The 18,163-nt window shown below is 43.5% G+C and overlaps 1 long non-coding RNA gene across 1 annotated transcript; it reads left to right on the top strand.

The window, feature by feature from the left end:
* Nucleotides 1-12,743: 12,743 nt before the first annotated feature.
* Nucleotides 12,744-15,375, top strand: LOC139830998 (uncharacterized). Its single transcript, XR_011744754.1, has 3 exons — nt 12,744-13,328; nt 14,311-14,435; nt 14,816-15,375. It is a non-coding gene; the product is annotated as an uncharacterized lncRNA (long non-coding RNA).
* The last annotated feature ends 2,788 nt before the right edge of the window (nt 15,376-18,163 follow it).

The following is an 18,163-nucleotide window of genomic DNA, read 5'->3' as shown; positions in this document are numbered from 1 at the left end:
TTCAGTTTGGACATAAAACCTCAATCTCTTATGAGAATATTATCTGTTGTTGAATGCTTAAGCATTAAAAGAGGAGTCCATTATCTGTTGTCTATGTTGTCCCGGCATGGGTATCTAAGTTGAAGAATGATCAAAAGCGAGAAATCCAAATGCGAACTTTCTCCTTAGACCCTTGTACATGCGGCATAGAGGTACCCCTTTGTGACACTTGGTTGAAACATATGTTATGCAATGATAATCCGTGTTAATCCAAGCTAATTAGGACAAGGTGCGGGCACTACTAGTATACTATGCATGAGGCTTGCAACTTGTAAGATATAATTTACATGATACATATGCTTTATTACTACCGTTGACAAAATTGTTTCATGTTTTCAAAACCAAAGCTCTAGCACAAATATAGCAATCAATGCTTCCCTCTGCGAAGGGCCTTTCTTTTACTTTTATGTTGAGTCAGTTCACCTATTTCTCTCCACCTCAAGAAGCAAACACTTGTGTGAACTGTGCATTGATTCCTACATACTTGCATATTGCACTTGTTATATTACTTTACATTGACAATATCCATGAGATATACATGTTATAAGTTGAAAGCAACCGCTGAAACTTAATCTTCCTTTGTGTTGCTTCAATACCTTTACTTTGATTTATTGCTTTATGAGTTAACTCTTATGCAAGACTTATTGATGCTTGTCTTGAAGTACTATTCATGAAAAGTCTTTACTTTATGATTCATTTGTTTACTCATGTCATTACCATTGTTTTGATCGCTGCATTCATTACATATGCTTACAATAGTATGATCAAGGTTATGATGGCATGTCACTCCAGAAATTATCTTTGTTATCGTTTACCTGCTCGGGACGAGCAGGAACTAAGCTTGGGGATGCTGATACGTCTCCGACGTATCGATAATTTCTTATGTTCCATGCCACATTATTGATGATATCTACATGTTTTATGCATACTTTATGTCATATTTATGCATTTTCCGGCACTAACCTATTAACAAGATGCCGAAGAGCCAGTTGCTGTTTTCTGCTGTTTTTGGTTTCAGAAATCCTACAAAGGAAATATTCTCGGAATTGGACGAAATCAACGCCCAGGGGCCTATTTTTACACGAAGCTTCCAGAAGACCGGAGGGGAGATGAAGTGAGGCGACGAGGCGGCTACACGCCAGGGCGGCGCGGCCCACCTCCTGGCCGCGCGGCCCTGTTGTGTGGGCCCCTCGTGTCGCCTCCTGACCTGCCCTTCCGCCTACTTAAAGCCTCCGTCGCGAAACCCCCAGTACCGAGAGCCACGATACGGAAAATCTTACTGAGACGCCGCCGCCGCCAATCCCATCTCGGGGGATTCAGGAGATCGCCTCCGGCACCCTGCCGGAGAGGGGAATCATCTCCCGGAGGACTCTTCATCGCCATGATCGCCTCCGGAGTGATGAGTGAGTAGTTCACCCCTGGACTATGGGTCCATAGCAGTAGCTAGATGGTCGTCTTCTCCTTATGTGCTTCATTGTTGGATCTTGTGAGCTGCCTAACATGATCAAGATCATCTATCTGTAATGCTATATGTTGTGTTTGTCGGGATCCGATGGATAGAGAATACTATATTATGTTGATTATCAATCTATTACCTATGTGTTGTTTATGATCTTGCATGCTCTCCGTTATTAGTAGAGGCTCTGGCCAAGTTTTTACTCTTAACTCCAAGAGGGAGTACTTATGCTCGATAGTGGGTTCATGCCTCCATTAAATCTGGGACAATGATAGAAAGTTCTAAGGTTGTGGATGTGCTGTTGCCACTAGGGATAAAACATTGATGCTATGTCCGAGGATGTAGTTATTGATTACATTACGCACCATACTTAATGCAATTGTCTGTTGTTTGCAACTTAATACTGGAAGGGGTTCGGATGATAACCTGAAGGTGGACTTTTTAGGCATAGATGCATGCTGGATAGAGGTCTATGTACTTTGTCGTAATGCCCAATTAAATCTCACTATACTTATCATATCATGTATGTGCATTGTCATGCCCTCTCTATTTGTCAATTGCCCGAGTGTAATTTGTTCACCCAACATGCTATTTATCTTATGGGAGAGACACCTCTAGTGAACTGTGGACCCCGGTCCATTCTTTTACATTAAATACAATCTACTGCAATACTTGTTCTACTGTTTTCTGCAAACAATCATCATCCACACTATACATCTAATCCTTTTTTACAGCAAGCCGGTGAGATTGACAACCTCACTGTTTCGTTGGAGCAAAGTACTTTGGTTGTGTTGTGCAGGTTCCACGTTGGCGCCGGAATCCCTGGTGTTGCGCCGCACTACATCCCGCCGCCATCAACCTTCGACGTGCTTCTTGACTCCTACTGGTTCGATAAACCTTGGTTTCTTACTGAGGGAAACTTGCTGATGTACGCATCACACCTTCCACTTGGGGTTCCCAACGAGCGTGTGCTTTACGCGTCATCAGGGGGCGCGCCCCCCTATTGTGTGGCGCCCCCGTAACCCTTTCGACTTCGCCTCTTCGCCTATTTAAAGGTCCCTGACCTAAATCTTCGAGAGGGTAAAGCCACGGTACGAGAAACCTTCCAGAGCCGCCGCCATCGCGAAGCCAAGATCTGGGGGACAGGAGTCTCTGTTCCGGTACGCCGCCAGGACGGGGAAGTGCCCCCGGAAGGCATCTCCATCGACACCACCGCCATCTTCATCACCGCTGCTGTCTCCAATGAGGAGGAGTAGTTCTCCATCGAGGCTAAGGGCTGTACCGGTAGCTATGTGGTTAATCTCTCTCCTATGTACTTCAATACAATGATCTCATGAGCTGCCTTACATGATTGAGATTCATATGAGCTTTGTATCACTATTCATCTATGTGCTACTCTTGTGATGTTATTAAAGTAGTCTATTCCTCCTTCACGGTGTAATGGTGACAGTGTGTGCATCATGTAGTTCTTGGCGTAGGTTATGATCATAATCTCTTGTGGGTTATGGAGTTAATTATTACTATGATAGTATTGATGTGATCTATTCCCCCTTCATAGTGTAAAGGTGACAGTGTGTATGCTATGTTAGTACTCGGTTTAAATTGCAAAGATCTATTATGCTCTAAGGTTACTTAAACATGAATACCGAATGTTGTGGAGCTTGTTAACTCCGGCATTGAGGTGCTCTTATAGCCCTACACAACGAATGGTGTTTATTATCAAACAAGAGTATATGTAGCACAAAGGAAGAGAACTTATTTATTATGTGATCAATGTTGAGAGTGCCCACTAGTGAAAGTAGGATCCCTAGGCCTTGTTTCCAATACTGCAAACACCGCTTGTTTACTGTTCTACTGCATGTTTACTTCCTGCAATATTACTACCATCAACTGCACGCTTGACAAGCTATTTTAAAGGCGCCGTTACTACTGCTCATATTCATTCATACCACTTGTATTTCACTATCTCTTCGCCGAACTAGTGCACCTATACATCTGACAAGTGTATTAGGTGTGTTGGGGACACAAGAGACTTCTTGTATCGTGATTGCAGGGTTGCTTGAGAGGGATATCTTTGACCTCTTCCTCCCTGAGTTCGATAAACCTTGGGTGATCCACTTAAGGGAAACTTGCTGATGTTCTACAAATCTCTGCTCTTGGAGGCCCAACACTGTCTACAAGAATAGAAGCACACATAGACATCAGCGTCACAGTAACTTTTCTCGCATCGTGGCTCTCGGTGATAGGATTTTCGCGACGGGGAGAATATATAGGCGAAGGGGCAGAGTCGGGGGACGCTCGAGGGGACCACCCCATAGGACGGCGCGCCCAGGGGTGGGGACGCGCCCCCCTAGGGTGTGGCCGCCTCGTCGCCCCTCTTCGTATTCTCTTCGGACTTCTGGAAGGCTCCGTGCAAAATAAGACCGTGGGATTTTGTTTCGTCCAATTCCGAGAATATTTCCTGTGTAGGATTTCTGAAACCAAAAACAGTAGAAAACAGGAACTGACGCTTCGGCATCTTGTTAATAGGTTAGTGCCGGAAAATGCATCAAAATGATGTAAAGTGTATATAAAACATGTGAGTATTGTCATATAACTAGCATGGAACATAAGAAATTATAGATACGTTTGAGACGTATCAGCAACTGCATCAAGAACGATTGCTGGTTCTTTGCTCCGGCCACACTACAAGCCTTGCCAAGTTTTTGGACAACTTTTCCATGTTCAATGCATACAATATATGCTGCCTAGCATTCCCGGCCAACCCCGTTGTTCGTTGTCCGTCATTAATCTAGCGGTATCTTCGTCATTGGAAGCTCGAAGATACGTTGGCCCGTACACACGCATCATAACCTTGCAGAAACGACAAACAGATTCCATCGTCGTATCTTCACCTATGCGAAGATACTCATCGGCATAGTCTGTCGGAATGCCTAGGCAAAGATGCGCATGACGGCGGATTTTTTTTGGTGCGCACTAAATCCCATGAGACCGGCCGCATTTCTCTTCTTCTTGAAGTAGCACGTGTTGTCCTTGCACATAGCGACGCTCTTGCTGAACAAGACCATCGCATTCGGTACCGATGGGAAAGATATGGGGCATGTATGTCGGTACCTCGGCGAAATAATCGCGCATGAGCAGATTGTGGCTGAGGGCGCGGTTTCGGGGGATGCACAGTCGCCCCATGATTGACCCTTTCCGCTTCTTCGGCCGCACGTCGTGATCTCCTTCGCCGCGAGTATTGATACGTCTCAAACGTATCTATAATTTCTTATGTTCCATGCCACATTATTGATGATATCTACATGTTTTATACACATTATATGTCGTTATTATGCATTTTCCGGCACTAACCTATTAACAAGATGCCGAAGTGCCAGTTGCTGTTTTCTGCTGTTTTTGGTTTCAGAAATCCTAGTAAAGAAATATTCTCGGAATTGGACGAATTCAACGCCCAGGTTCCTATTTTGCCCGGAAGCATCCAGAACACACGAGAACCGCCAGAGAGGGGGCACAGGCCCACCAAACCATAGGCCGACGCGGCCTAGGGGTGGCCCGCGCCCCCCTATAGTGTCGTCGCCTCGTTGACCTCCTGACGCCGCCTCTTCGCCTATTTAAGCCCCCTCGACCTAAAACCTCGAGACGAAAAAAGCCACGGTACGAGAAACCATCCAGAGCCGCCGCCATCGCGAAGCCAAGATCTGGGGGACAAGAGTCTCTGTTCCGGCACGCCGCCGGGACGGGGAAGTGCCCCCGGAAGGCTTCTCCATCGACACCGCTGCCATCTCCACCGCCATCTCCATCAACGCTGCTGTCTCCCATGAGGAGGGAGTAGTTCTCCATCGAGGCTCGGGGCTGTACCGGTAGCTATGTGGTTAATCTCTCTCCTATGTACTTCAATACAATGATCTCATGAGCTGCCTTACATGATTGAGATTCATATGAGTTTTGTATCACAATTCATCTATGTGCTACTCTAGTGATGTTATTAAAGTAGTCTATTCCTCCTCCATGATGTAATGTTGGCAGTGTGTGCATCATGAAGTACTTGGTTTATGCTATGATTGTGATCTCTTGTAGATTGTGAAGTTAACTATTACTATGATGGTATTGATGCGATCTATTCCTCCTTTCATAGTGTGAAGGTTACGGTGTGCATGCTATGTTAGTACTTGGTTTGGTTGTGTTGATCTATCTTGCACTCTAAGGTTATTTAAATATGAACATTGAATTGTGGAGCTTGTTAACTCCGGCATTGAGGGTTCGTGTAATCCTACGCAATGGTGTTCATCATCCAACAAGAGTGTAGAGTATGCATTTATCTATTCTGTTATGTGATCAATGTTGAGAGTGTCCACTAGTGAAAGTATGATCCCTAGGCCTTGTTCCTAAATACTGCTATCGCTGCTTGTTTACTGTTTTACTGCGTTACTACTGCTGCGTTACTACTGCTTGTTTACTATCCTGGGCAAAGCACTTTTCTGGTGCCGTTGCTACTGCTTATTCATACCACCTGTATTTCACTATCTCTTCGCCGAACTAGTACACCTATTAGGTGTGTTGGGGACACAAGAGACTTCTTGCTTTGTGGTTGCAGGGTTGCATGAGAGGGATATCTTTGACCTCTTCCTCCCTGAGTTCGAAACCTTGGGTGACCCACTTAAGGGAAACTTGCTGCTATTCTACAAACCTCTGCTCTTGGAGGCCCAACACTGTCTACAGGAAAAGGAGGGGGCGTAGACATCAAGCTATTTTCTGGCGCCGTTGCCGGGGAGGAAAGGTAAAAGGCACTCATACTCCGGTCCCAGGTTAAGTACTTTTCTGGCGCCATTGTGTTTGTGCTCGAAGCTATTTCCTTTAGATCCTGCAATTGCAACTTTTTGTTTCTTGTTTACACTAGTTAGGCATAATGGAAAACAACAAAAATATGAGAGATCTTTATGAACTTTATCTTGAATTAGGACATGATGTGTTTGAAGAGAGAATTAAAAAACCCATGGAACTTTATATGCATACTAATGGGAATGTTATTAATATGAATGCTTTGAACACTATTGTTGCTAATGCTATGGAAAATTCTAAGCTAGGGGAAGCTGGTTTTGATGAGCATGATCTTTTTAGTCCCCCAAGCATGGAGGAGAAAATTTACTTTGATGATACTTTGCCTCCTATTTATGATGATTATAATGATAGTAGTCTTTTGTTGCCGCCTGTTATGGAGGATGAATTTGATTATGATTACAATATGCCTCCTATATTTGATGATGAGAATAATAATGATAGCTACTTTGTTGAATTTGCTCCCGCTACAACTAATAAAATTGATTATGCTTATGTGGAGAGTAATAATTTTATGCATGAGACTCATGATAAGAATGCTTTATGTGATGGTTATATTGTTGAGTTTTCTCATGACACTACTGAAAGTTATTATGAGAGAGGAAAATATGGTGGTAGAAATTTTCATGTTACTAAAACACCTCTCTATATGCTTAAAATCTTGAAGTTGAGCTTGTCTAGTTTTTCTATGCTTGTTGCATTATGCTTCTTGAATTTGTTTATTTACAAGATTCCTTTGCATAGGAAGCATGTTAGACTTAAATGTGTTTTGAATTTGCCTCTTGATGCTCTCTTTTGCTTCAACTACTATTTCTTGCGAGTGCATCATTAAAACTGCTGAGCCCATCTTAATGGCTATAAAGAAAGAACTTCTTGGGAGATAACCCATGTGTTATTTTGCTACAGTACTTTGTTTTATATTTGTGTCTTGGAAGTTGTTTACTACTGTAGCAACCTCTCCTTATCTTAGTTTAGTGTTTTGTTGTGCCAAGTAAAGTCGTTGATAGTAAGGTTCATACTAGATTTGGATTACTGCGCAGAAACAGATTTCTTTGCTGTCACGAATCTGGGCAAAATTCTCTGTAGGTAACTCAGAAAATTATGCCAATTTACGTGAATGATCCTCAGATATGTGCGCAACTTTCATTCAATTTGAGCATTTTCATTTGAGCAAGTCTGGTGCCCCAATAAAATTCGTCAATACGAACTGTTCTGTTTTTGACAGATTCTGCCTTTTATTTCGCATTGCCAGTTTTGTCATGTTCGATGGATATTTCGATTCCATTGACTTTCAGTAGCTTTGTGCAATGTCCAGAAGTATTAAGAATGATTATGTCACCTCTGAACATGTATATTTTGATTGTGCACTAACCCTCTAATGAGTTGTTCTAAGTTTGGTGTGGAGGAAGTTTTCAAGGGTCAAGAGAGGAGGATGATATACTATGATCAAGAAGAGTGAAAAGTCTAAGCTTGGGAATGCCCCGGTGGTTCACCTCTGCATATTTCAAGAAGACTCAAGCATCTAAGCTTGGGGATGCCCAAGGCATCCCCTTCTTCATCGACAAATTATCAGGTTCCTTCTCTTGAAACTATATTTTTATTCGGTCACATCTTATGTACTTTACTTGGAGCGTCTGTATGTTTCTTGTTTTTGTTTTTGTTTGAAAAAATGCTTGTGTGGGAGAGAGACACGCTTCGCTGGTTCGTATGAACACATGTGTTCTTAGCTTTTAATGTTCATGGCGAAGTTTCTTCTTCGTTAAAATTGTTATATGGTTGGAATTGGAAAATGCTACATGTAGTAATTGCTAAAATGTCTTGGATAATGTGATACTTGGCAATTGTTGTGCTCATGTTTAAACTCTTGCATCATATACTTTGCACCCATTAATGAAGAAATACATAGAGCATGCTAAAATTCTGTTTGCATAATTGGTCTCTCTAAGGTCTAGATAATTTCTAGTAAAGAATTTGAACAACAAGGAAGACGATGTAGAGTCTTATAATGTTTACAATATGTCTTTTATGTGAGTTTTGCTGCACCGGTTCATCCTTGTGTTTGTTTCAAATAGCCTTGCTAGCCTAAACCTTGTATCGAGAGGGAATACTTCTCATGCATCCAAAATACTTGAGCCAACCACTATGCCATTTGTGTCCACCATACCTACCTACTACATGGTATTTCTCCGCCATTCCAAAGTAAATTGCTTGAGTGCTACCTTTAAATTTCCATTCTTCACCTTTACAATATATAGCTCATGGGACAAATAGCTTAAAAACTATTGTGGTATTGAATCTGTACTTATGCACTTTATCTCTTATTAAGTTGCTCGTTGTGCGATAACCATGTTCCTGGGGACGCCATCAACTACTCTTTGTTGAATATCATGTGAGTTGCTATGCATGTTCGTCTTGTCTGAAGTAAGAGAGATCTACCACCTTAATGGTTGGAGCATGCATATTGTTAGAGAAGAACATTGGGCCGCTAACTAAAGCCATGATTCATGGTGGAAGTTTCAGTTTTGGACATATATCCTCAATCTCATATGAGAATAATAATTGTTGCCACATGCTTATGCATTAAAGAGGAGTCCATTATCTGTTGTCCATGTTGTCCCGGTATGGATGTCTAAGTTGAGAATAATCAAAAGCGAGAACTCCAAAATGCGAGCTTTCTCCTTAGACCTTTGTACAGGCGGCATGGAGGTACCCCATTGTGACACTTGGTTAAAACATGTGTATTGTGATGATCCGGTAGTCCAAGCTAATTAGGACAAGGTGCGGGCACTATTAGTATACTATGCATGAGGCTTGCAACTTGTAAGATATAATTTACATGATACATATGCTTTATTACTACCGTTGACAAAATTGTTTCATGTTTTCAAAATAAAAGCTCTAGCACAAATATAGTAATCGATGCTTTCCTCTTTGAAGGACCTTTCTTTTACTTTTATGTTGAGTCAGTTCACCTATCTCTCTCCACCTCAAGAAGCAAACACTTGTGTGAACTGTGCATTGATTCCTACATACTTGCATATTGCACTTGTTATATTACTTTACATTGACAATATCCATGAGATATACATGTTATAAGTTGAAAGCAACCGCTGAAACTTAATCTTCTTTTGTGTTGCTTCAATATCTTTACTTTGATTTATTGCTTTATGAGTTAACTCTTATGCAAGACTTATTGATGCTTGTCTTGAAGTACTATTCATGAAAAGTCTTTGCTTTATGATTCATTTGTTTACTCATGACATTACCATTGTTTTGATCGCTGCATTCATTACATATGCTTACAATAGTATGATCAAGGTTATGATGGCATGTCACTTAAGAAATTATTATTGTTATCGTTTACCTACTCGAGGGCGAGTAGGAACTAAGCTTGGGGATGCTTGATACGTCTCAAACGTATCTATAATTTCTTATGTTCCATGCCACATTATTGATGATATCTACATGTTTTATACACATTATATGTCGTTATTATGCATTTTCCGGCACTAACCTATTAACAAGATGCCGAAGTGCCAGTTGCTGTTTTCTGCTGTTTTTGGTTTCAGAAATCCTAGTAAAGAAATATTCTCGGAATTAGACGAAATCAACGCCCAGGTTCCTATTTTGCCCGGAAGCATCCAGAACACACGAGAACCGCCAGAGAGGGGGCACAGGCCCACCAAACCATAGGCCGGTGCGGCCTAGGGGTGGTCCGCGCCCCCCTATAGTGTCGTCGCCTCGTTGACCTCCTGACGCCGCCTCTTCGCCTATTTAAGCCCCCTCGACCTAAAACCTCGAGACGAAAAAAGCCACGGTACGAGAAACCATCCAGAGCCGCCGCCATCGCGAAGCCAAGATCTGGGGGACAGGAGTCTCTGTTCCGGCACGCCGCCGGGACGGGGAAGTGCCCCCGGAAGGCTTCTCCATCGACACCGCTGCCATCTCCACCGCCATCTCCATCAACGCTGCTGTCTCCCATGAGGAGGGAGTAGTTCTCCATCGAGGCTCGGGGCTGTACCGGTAGCTATGTGGTTAATCTCTCTCCTATGTACTTCAATACAATGATCTCATGAGCTGCCTTACATGATTGAGATTCATATGAGTTTTGTATGATAATTCATCTATGTGCTACTCTAGTGATGTTATTAAAGTAGTCTATTCCTCCTCCATGATGTAATGTTGGCAGTGTGTGCATCATGAAGTACTTGGTTTATGCTATGATTGTGATCTCTTGTAGATTGTGAAGTTAACTATTACTATGATGGTATTGATGCGATCTATTCCTCCTTTCATAGTGTGAAGGTTACGGTGTGCATGCTATGTTAGTACTTGGTTTGGTTGTGTTGATCTATCTTGCACTCTAAGGTTATTTAAATATGAACATTGAATTGTGGAGCTTGTTAACTCCGGCATTGAGGGTTCATGTAATCCTACGCAATGGTGTTCATCATCCAACAAGAGTGTAGAGTATGCATTTATCTATTCTGTTACGTGATCAATGTTGAGAGTGTCCACTAGTGAAAGTATGATCCCTAGGCCTTGTTCCTAAATACTGCTATCGCTGCTTGTTTACTGTTTTACAGCGTTACTACTGCTGCGTTACTACTGCTTGTTTACTATCCTGGGCAAAGCACTTTTCTGGTGTCGTTGCTACTGCTTATTCATACCACCTGTATTTCACTATCTCTTCGCCGAACTAGTGCACCTATTAGGTGTGTTGGGGACACAAGAGACTTCTTGCTTTGTGGTTGCAGGGTTGCATGAGAGGGATATCTTTGACCTCTTCCTCCCTGAGTTCGATAAACCTTGGGTGACCCACTTAAGGGAAACTTGCTGCTGTTCTACAAACCTCTGCTCTTGGAGGCCCAACACTGTCTACAGGAAAAGGAGGGGGCGTAGACATCAAGTATCACCGCCGTCTGCTCCAAGTCATAATCGAGGAGCTCCGCCCAATCGGAGTTGTCGGAGAAGGACGAGTCCTCCAACAAGAACAATGCACACGGGTCCATCTGCGATGCGCAACAACTACGAAGAATCATGAGGATGGCGGCGGCCAATCCGCGGCTGCGAGGAGGTTTGGGAGAACACGTACCGGACGACGGCGAGGCGCGCGCGGCGGAGATTCCGGCTGATTGGTCGGGGATTCGCGCGCACAAGCGGGCGGAACGAACGCGGCGAGGCGGCGCGCATGTTCCTGCCGGTAGGAATCGGAGGGGTCGACCCGTGTAGGCCGGGATCATCGGCGGCGCACGGTGGAGGTTGTTGGCGGGGAAAGAGTGCGGTGACCCAGCATACCACTGCATGGCGGCAGGTGACAGACTGCCAAATGTCGGAAGGCGACAACATGTCAGCATGAGCGTCATCTACTCCGCTTCTCCCTGGAGTCCTGCACCGACAACCTCATCGATGTGATCAACGCCTCCACCGCCGTGACCGTCTCCAACCACCTCTTGATCAACCACGACAAGGCCACACTCTTGTGGCACACAGATGCTTTCTTTAGCGAGCGAAGAGTAGAAATGCTAAAGAACATTAGAGGGGCAAGGAATCGTCAGATCATGTATGTTGACCACAACATAATGAGGGAGAAATACAAAGTAGATGTGTTTCATGTGCCTCCATTAGAAGTTGGGGGCAGACAAAAAAATGAAGAAAACGCAGAAACCAAAGGGTTAACACGGAACATAGAGGATACATTGTGAAGAGTGTCTCAGAGAAAACTGTAGCTTGTCACCACATGGTTAAAAAGTGCATTTGTTTGATGGTAGATAAGAACACATCAATTAAACATGGTGTGACCTATTTTATTATGTTAGATTTTTATAAGAAAATTGGCATCTATATGCATAACGGATAAAAAATACAAGAGCCGTAGTAACGCACGAACATTCAACTAGTATTTATAATATACTAGTTGAAAAAATGGTCATGATTGGGGATGGTAGGATAATAACTCTCTGAAAGCTCATGGTCTCCGGTGGTTTTCCACCGCTTTTGGGACGCCGCTAAATCAGATTTTCCAAATTTACTCAGTTATTTGTAATTCTAATGAGATAATTTTGTTATACAAGATTAACGAAGCAGAAAGAACCCACAGTAAATATATATATATACTATACTTATTTGGTAACAAACATCTTTTTTCTCACAATTTTGGATTTTTTTTGAGTTAACATGGAGTTGACACGTGTGTTAATTCGCACAGTATTTTTTCGTGTACATTTTGGGTGTTCCCTTAGAATTTCCATGCTACCTTTTCTAATGTTTTTCTTTGTTCCCTGGGTGGATGTAGTTACTTTTGGTGTGCCCAAAGTCTTGGGCTTTGTGTGACCGTACGGTCAAAGCGGTGCCCATTCCAGAGATCACACAGTCCCACCGTTTCCAACCACGTTCATCTTTTATCTTTGCCTCATCTCTCCCATCTTTTGTCTCATATTCTCTCTTCCTCCACACCGTCCCCGCCATCCTTCCCGGCCCAGCACCTATTTGGCATCTCAGCGCGATCTGGGCGACAGGAGGCCGTCACACCGGCAAGGAAGGCCGGCCACCACATCGGAGAGTTGCGCAAGCAGGCCGAGCCGTCGAGGACATCGCGCCGGCAACCGAGGTTAGGCTCCACGGCGGAGGAGGCCGGTGCGGTGCCAGGTCGTGCCGGCGAGCAGCAGGTCTGAGCTGCCGGAACTATGGCGACGGCGGCGGCGTTTCATACAGGAGCAGAGGGAGAGGGGCTAGGGTTGTCGAACAGCTGCTGTGCCAAGCCGCAGCTCCCGTGTTTAGCTGCGGCATTTTACGGGCGCACCACGGTGCGGGCTCAAGGGCCGCGCCTCTCCCCCACGGAGCCGCGACTCCTGCGTGTTACAGGCGCGCGAAGGCGGGGCTCACGGGCATGGACACGCTCGACCTCTCGAGCAGAGGCGACGGTGATTTGAGGTCGCGGCGATTGCGGCGCGAGACGACGACGACTAAGGCACGGGACAACTTCGTGTGGCAGGTGAATCCTTTTCCATAACTCCTCTAGCCTCTCTCTAAAACATCTCTATGGTGGCGACCGCACCCTAGAGCGCCCCCCAATCCAGCAGAGGAGGCGGCGACCTCTGCCATAGAGCGCCCCACTTCGGTGGCATCCGAGGCAGAGGCGATGAGCACGAGGCGGGGATCGAGGTGGAGGCAGATATGTAGGAGGAAGAGGAGGAGGAACCGGATATGGAGGAGGAGGAGGCCGAGGGGGATGGGAAGCACGGCGGCAAAGCGGAGGCCGTCCTGCAAGGTCTGCGGTAGGCGTACTGTTGTTCTTCACACATGGGGTGCCGCCTTCCTCTGCGGCAGCCGCAGTCCATGTTCCCCTCCCCGAGATCCGGCTACTTCCCTCCCTGTATGGCGGCCACCTCATGCCTCATGGACGATGGCACCAGCGAACTTAGTAGTTCTGGTTCGTTTTCCTTGCCTACTCGCCCCTCAGATTGAGTTGTTAGCAATTCATGCACCTTGGTCTTGCATCAAACCTTAAGATAGATGGCTGTGTACGGCTATGAGGCAAAACAAGCTGATTAGTAATGGAAAGGTACATCCCAATTTGTGAACAAAATAAATTGATAATACCATCGCTGAATACATGATAATTTTGCTTAATATCGTGCTCTACACTCAAATCACCTAATGTATCATCTGAATTACTTTGTTCAGTTATCTGTAGCTCAACTATTGTAGGCCTAATTTACAGGAAGCAAAAGGAAAAAAAAAAACTAATTAGTTTGGTGCGGATTTTGCTTTCATAGATACCCAACTAGATGTAAAGAATGCCAACAGATTGATGCACTACTCTGCAACATGCATCTCCCAACCTCTCATCCTTGGAAACTATTTTGTTGCCTTATGAATCCGTTCATAATGTGTTGTATGGTATTTTAAAATCCCAGTTTGAAATAACTTAATTTCAAAGTGTTCTCTTGATTCTCTTGCCGGAATCTTTGCAGAGGGCTAGCTATGGAGGATGTTGTAGGCTCTACAACAAAGTGCAATGTTCCCATATCATCAGTACTTATGTGTACTGCCTTGGCCTGATGGGGGTGGCGTTGGTGTTCTGCTTTTTGTGCTTCAGGTTGGTTATAGCTCCTCTAATATATCTTGGTGTTGGTGCTATCTTTTTGCTCCAGTCAGAATATAAATAGGTGCTTAGTAGTTCGTATCCACTATGGTACCTAATTTAATGGTTTCTTAGAGAGGTACTTAATCCTGTAGATCATTCCCAAACTAGAGAACGTTCAGATTTATTTTTTCTCATTTTGGACATCACAACAGAAAATGTTCGTGCGTAATTTCAGAAAACGTTGAGTAGCTCCTCTACTTTTTTTTAGATCTTGAAGTAAAAAAACAGACCACTGTTCTTGAATTTGAAAAGTGTACTCAGCACTGGGAATCTGATAATCCTACTTTTATGTCTGTTGTCATTGAGTAAAGGCCTGACCGTTGCTGTTTTAGGCAACAAGTAATACGTTTTGCTGGAAAGCACATATACAAAATATGTTGAGTGAATGATAGCTCTTGAAGCTTGCTTCCTTTCGGTGGAAAACTGCGGTTTTATGAGGTGATTTTAAGCAACTATTTCCAGTTGTTAAAGGAGGTAGAAGGGATGAGATAATTGATTTATTACTTATTAAATCGCTACTGTGGAAGCATGTTACTGTGCTTCGGCGTGCTTGGCCAATTTGCTCAGAAACGGTGGCTCTGTAAGGTAATTGTTGGTTTGCCTAGACCGTGTTGTATATCTGCAATTTTTTTGGTTATTAAAAGGAAAAATATATTTTGTTTTGATGTTGTTCCCTGCTTGCAGTTGTGTCACGCAATCTTTGATTTGCTACTTTTACCATTGCCCTTATTTCTTCATTTTGGTTGACGGTCCCTAATCTCCTGCAAAATGAAGAAAAAATGTGACCGTGGTCACTCACCAGTCTTGCTGGTGGAGTAAGTTCAGTTACAGAGTTTGATATGTCCCTTATATTTATATAATTTTATTGATGAAATTATATCTGCTGACACAAAGCCACTCTTTGAGAGTACATCGCGAGACTGCTACTACAGGGTCAGCGAGTTTTGAGGGCCACAGGGCCATGACTCTTCTCAAGGAAAAAGTATTGAAGGGCATAGTGCTAAGGCGGACGGAAATATGCTGAGATGTAGATCTTGCTCTTCCACCAAAGGTTGTAAGTGTTATATACTCCCTCCGTTCTTTTTTAATTGACTCAAATTTAGTACAAAGTTGTACTAAATCTGAGTCAATTAAAAGAGAACGGAGGGAGTACTTGATAAATTTAATAAATCCTCTTTCTACCAGTTGCAAGAAGATTTTTACACCTTAGGTGACATTGAGTCGGGATATACATGCTGAATTTAATGGCTCCTCTTCCTACCAGTTGCACAGGAAGTTTAATTTGTACAGTACATCTTAGGTGAAACTCTATTGATAAAAATGAAATGGAATTTTATGTGGCATTGTATTCTCAGAGTTGCACTCACTTTGATTTGTAAGTCCTCCCAACCTGCTTATGTAGTGATACCATATGGATTATTTCGTAGACATCATTTGGTTATTTTCTTGATTCTGCAAAAGTTTGAAAACAAGTTTCTTCTGAACAATAACCTTTTCTTTCAAAGCTTCTAACAGATTTACCTCTATCAAAGGGCGGCCAACCCAGCGCACTCACCGAAAAAGCAAGCATTAGCCGTTTTGTAGACCCAGTGTAGTGGCCTTAAGGTCCATACCGAGTTTTTGCATGTCTCCGCGTTTTGTAGATCCCGTGTAATGTCCTTAAGGTTCATACTGAGTTTGTGCATGTCTCCGCTTGATCTGAATGTCACTCTTCTTCTATCATCAGAGTACTGCTACCTATTCAAAGAAATGCAACCATTTGTTTTTGTAGTTGAAAATTTGGGACCATATTTGTCTCTTTCGAAGGCCATTCATATTTTATCATCAATTCTTCAATTAGTTACAAAGATGTATTTTTCTATGATTTAACCATTCAGATTTACAATGCTGAATCTGCCAAAGAAACTAGAGTTGATAGGACCATAGCTTCGAGAGATTCAAGACCATCAGAAAATCAAATAGATGGGCCAATTCGATCCTTTGGTTCTTATCCTCTTTGTCTCTATTGCAAAAGTGCTATTTTGTTACTCTTGAATTTACTTAGCGTGATTATAAAAAATCTACCTATGAGAGATAGAGAAACTTTTCTTTCCCTTCTCAGGTAAGGTGATTACAAATAATATCATAGGAGTTACAAATAATGTCACATGAGAACCTAATAGCCAACATATACATAGAGGAATCCAAATGACATGGTTTCCTTTATTTTGCACGCATGCTTCTTACTTGTGTTGGCAGTACATAGTTTAGAGTCTGACTAGACTTCACTGCTCTATTAAATGATGTCTCCCGGATTCTAGAGTAATTAACTTGCAATCTCTCACACACCAAGTTTGGGTGATATCAACGCACTAGAATGACTTTTCAAGTAGTTTGTTGCTGCATATTAATTTTGATAAAATTAAGGTGTTACATTTCTTTGCAAATAAGCCGGTACAGAAAACAACTGTGTAACTTTGCGATAATTAACGATGAATAATTGCATAGTCACTACATACTTTGCAGACTTTAGTAAGTCAGTACGACTATGTACCTTTTTTTATTCCCACACCAAATAGTGATATATACTAAATGCATGATGGCACTCTCTTCAACTAAAAACCTGATTTCTCTTGCATGCTCTGCTTCTTTAATTTGTTGGTACGTCACCGCAGATAAGAAATGATTTCTTGGGTTTTTAGCATTCTAGGGAAGTTTAAATTAAGTTTGCATGTTCGGGGAGCTATCAGGTCGCAAGGCCAAAAACAACCTGTTATTTTAATTTTCCTTGGTGCTCACGAAGAAATTCAGTGGTCTTCATGCACTAATCAGTGTCTCAAACATATTGTGCTAATGAAAACATGAATGGAAATAAAATTACTCTTAATGCAGAAGAAGCCGGCCATTTCATCGAAGAGTGAAATTTTGGGAAAGAATATCACGTAAATGCATGAATGATGTTGGGGTACTGACATTTCATGCAACACATGTACATGGAACAATGTATTAGGTAAACGCTCTATGGATGCATTTCCCATAGCTTTGAGAAGGCAAAGATCCTCTCCTTGCTTGAAAATTACTGGTATGTTAGTTATATCTCAGTATTATCCACTGACGAAGTTATGTTGTTGATTTTCAGATGGTATTCGAGCCGTACTTTCTTTGGGTTATAGAGCCATTGCCATCACACGGGTCCTCGATGCCACTGATTGGGCGAGAACCGAGAAGCTTACCGCGGCGAAGAGTGCTGGCTTCGCCGACGGTGAAAATGTTGACCACCTTAGAGCATGTCTAACAGGCCCCGTATTTTTTCGCCCCTTAAAACGCGAGTACAGGGCCCTGTATTCACTTTTCGCCGGCCGAAAACTCGGACGAGCTAGCAGACCCCGTATGTCTAAACTGTAAAGAAGAATATTCCCAGAATATGCCAATTTTTTTTTTCTTCTCTTCTTCCTTCTCTCTTTCTTCCTCCTCGTGCGTGCATCACAGTTCTTCAAAACTGCCCCGGCCGCCCCTGCTCAGCCCCTGCCCCGGCCGCCCCTGCCCTGCCCCGGCACCCCGCCGCCGGCCCTGCTCCGCCGCCGGCCCTGCTCCGCCCGGCCGCCCGCCGTCCCGCCCCGGCCATGGCCGCTGCGCTCCGGCCGCCGCCCGCTCCAGCTCCGGCGGCCGCCTGCTCCAGCTCCGCCCCGGCCGCCCCGTCC

The sequence above is a fragment of the Lolium perenne genome, chromosome 5, assembly GCF_019359855.2.
Source record: "Lolium perenne isolate Kyuss_39 chromosome 5, Kyuss_2.0, whole genome shotgun sequence".
Taxonomy (NCBI): Eukaryota; Viridiplantae; Streptophyta; class Magnoliopsida; order Poales; family Poaceae; genus Lolium; species Lolium perenne.
Note: the sequence above shows the minus strand (reverse complement) of the source record. Positions and strands in the feature narration are given on the sequence as shown.